Genomic DNA, 3,572 nt, shown 5'->3' with positions numbered 1-3,572 from the left:
AAGAAGATCACCGGTCTTCAAGAAAGAAGACACCAAAGATATGTGTAAAACTTTTCTGTTTTGCAATGTAAGGACATCAACCCTTCCGTGTTTCACGTGGAAGTGCTGATGGGGGGGTTGTGTAACATTACAGGACATATTGGGACATATTGAAGTATTCGATACTGTAGACTTTTAGGGGATGTCGATACAGATATGCAAAATGTAAAGGGAAACCTTGGTGATGTTTAAATATTGTACTGTGTCAATATTAGGACATTTTGCACAGAAAGAACAAAAATAGAATTAATGTAAATATATATTAGTGTTAGTAACCTATTTTCATTCAATTTTGTAATTATATTTCATTTTGTAAAAGAAAGACTCACTGTTTGCTGTAGCTCTGATTAATTGTATAAATTATCAGTTTTGAGCTAAATTATTTCGTATAATATGGACAAGATACATTTAAAAACTCACCAGCTAAAGAGATATTCTATATTATGATCGCAAAGATACGAAAACTTGTGAAAACTGTTTCATAACCTGATTTCGAAAGACGATTTGTATCAAGAAATATTGCTAAAAAGATTTATTTACGATTTGAAACACGATTTAAATCATTTTACATATAAACAGTTGTTCTAAATCACTCAAGAAATATCCAGAATCAAATGTCAAGATATTTCTGGAAACACCGGTACAAATCTGGTGAAGGTTATCCAGAAGCTGGTAGAAAAATGTTATAAAATCTATTTGGAAATTATGCTTGTAAGAATTTATATGTACTGATCCTTTTACTTACTTTAATCTGTACTAAAATTCTGTAATGTCTAATTTAGTTTTAAGTCGTGAATTGCTATGGTATTGTAAACAAAACATTGTCAAAGACTCTGATTGTTTGGAAAGATATTAATACACCTAGGAGTTGTCAGTTGCCAGTTCGGATATGCAGTGCGGTTAGCTCGGAGATCCAGTTATTGAATCTGTGAAGTCTGTCAGTTCTGTTTGTAAATAAACGTCTGTAATGAAGAATTACTTGTTGTCGTCAATATGAACTCAAGACCTTTTGCACGAAGCACACACCTCCTAATGCAACGTTTTAACTTGGTGTTGAGGAGCTGAAATGTTATAATTTGGTGCAGAAAGTCCTGGGACGTTATAATTTGGTTGAGGAAGCTGGGATGTTATAACGTGGATCGGGAAACGCATACTTTCTGTGATCTGTACACTTGTCCATACGAGCCGTCCATCCTGATATCCGTTAATGACATTTCTCATATGAGGTGCTCAACGTGACGTTCCTCCAATGGAAATGTATCGCTCTGATCCTCAGCTTAAGAGATCACGCACTCTCCGAAATACGCTTGCTCGTAGTTGCGTCGAAGACGCGATCCTGTAGTGTCTGGGTATCATTGACCGGCGTGGCGTCGGCTGAAATGTTACAAGCAATCTGGGTTGCTCCATCCAGTGATAAACTAACACCACCCACTCCTTATGACGGAGAAATGCTGGAAGACGATTCTCATCACTTTATTAGACTCTCATTAATATACTTGATTTTCACTATTGTGCCTGATAAAAATTCCAGAGGTTGTGTGTCTTAACTTACATCACTTCAGCTGAGAGAATTCGTGGGAACCTCGGAGTTCGTTTCCCCAAGAGTTGTAGAACGTCCGAGGCACACAACAATGGGAATAAGGGAGGGACAGCCTGCTCACCGCTCAGAGCATTGAGTCCCCGGTTATAAGTCCGGCAGGGCAGCTACATTGGGGCCCGCAGGGGTCACGCGCCGTTAGGAGGAGGGTGGGATCTTTGGTGTTGCGTGCGCTACTGGCGGCTAGCAGGTCTGAGTCTCAAGACCCGGCGTTAATTCCTTAGCTTTCTGGGATTGTGACTCGCAACGTCGCGCCAAAGGTACCCAGTGCTGCCGCTAGGTGTCACACTCAGCGAGTCGGCACCAGAGACGGAGAGAGAGAGACAGAGAGAGAGAGAGAGAGAGAGAGAGAGAGAGAGGCCAACGCCGCGACTGTGCGGCAACCGGGTTTCTCTCCAAAAATGTAGCGGAACATACGAATGGATGACAGCCAAACGCAAACTCTGTTGTTGTACCTCTGACACTGAGGCAAGAACGTAAGATCAAATTGCGGAAAATGAGGTAGTAAACGAGTTTTGAAGTATTGTACGCTTACTGAATCTATAATGCACCTCCCTAGCGCTATTTACGCTAACAGTGTATACAGTTCTGTACAGACAAAGTAAAAATGTACATACATCAAAAAAGTTTCGCATCACCTCGGCTCCAAGAGCTCCGGAACCTGTACACAAAATTGGAATTGAGATCAACATGAATATCCTTTGCACCCTTTTTATTGCTAATGAAAGTCAGGCACTGCATCTTGTACCACCATACAGGGACACCTTCGGAGGTGGTGGTCAACATTGCTGTACGCACCTCTCCCTCTAATAGCCAGTAGCACGTCCTATTGCATTGATTCGTGCCTGTATTCGTAGTGGCATTTTAGCCATAAGTTCATCAAGGCACTGTTGGTCAAGATTGTCCCACTTCTCAACGGCGATTGGGCGTAGATCCCTGAGAGGGTTGGTGCGTCACGTCTTCCATAAACAGCCCTTTTCAATCTATCCCAGACATGTTCTATAGCGTTCATGTCAGGAGAAGATGCTGGCCACCCTAGTCGAGCGATGTCGTTATCCTGAAGGAAGTCATTCAAAGGATGTGCACGATGGGGGCGCGAACTGTCGTCCATGAAGACGAATGCCTCGCCAATATGCTGCCGACATGGTTGTACTATCGGTCGGAAGGTGGTATTCACGTATCGTACAGCCGTTACGGCGCCTTCCATGACCACCAGCGGCATACGTCCGCCCTCCATAATGCCATGCCAAAAGAGAAGGGAACCTCCACCTTGCTGCACTCGCTGGACAGTGTATCTTGAGGCGTTCATCCTGACCGGGTTGCCTCCAAACACGTCTCCGACGATTGTCTGGTTGAAGGCATATGCGACACTCATCGGTGGATAGAACGTGATGCCAATCCTCAGCGGTCCATTCTGCGTGTTGTTGGGCCCACCTGTACCGAGCTGCAAAATGTCGTGGTTGCAAAGATCGACTTCGCCATGGACGTCGGAAGTGAAGTTGCGCATCATGCAGCCTGTAGCGCAAAGTTTGAATCGTAACAAGACGTCCTGTGGCTGCACGAAAAGCATTATTCAACATGGTGGCGTTGCTGTCAGAGTTCCTCCGAGCCATAATCCGTAGGATACGGTCATCCACTGCAGTAGTAGTCCTTGGACGGTCTGAACGAGGCATGTCATCGACATTTCCTCTCTCTGTGTGTATCTCCTCCATACCCGAACAACATAGCTTTGGTTCACTCCGAGACGCCTGACCCCTCCCTTGTTGAGAGACCTTGTTGGCACAAAGTAACAGTGCGGACGCGATAGAATACGGTATTGACCGTCTAGGCATGGTTGAATTACAGATAAGACGAGCCGTGTACCTCCTTACTCGTGGAATGACTGGAACTGATCTGCTGTGGGATTTCCAGCTATTTTGGTGGAACGAATTATGTT

This window comes from Schistocerca gregaria, unplaced genomic scaffold (genome assembly GCF_023897955.1).
Source record: "Schistocerca gregaria isolate iqSchGreg1 unplaced genomic scaffold, iqSchGreg1.2 ptg000338l, whole genome shotgun sequence".
In the NCBI taxonomy this organism is placed as follows: domain Eukaryota; kingdom Metazoa; phylum Arthropoda; class Insecta; order Orthoptera; family Acrididae; genus Schistocerca; species Schistocerca gregaria.
This window is presented reverse-complemented; position numbering follows the sequence as displayed.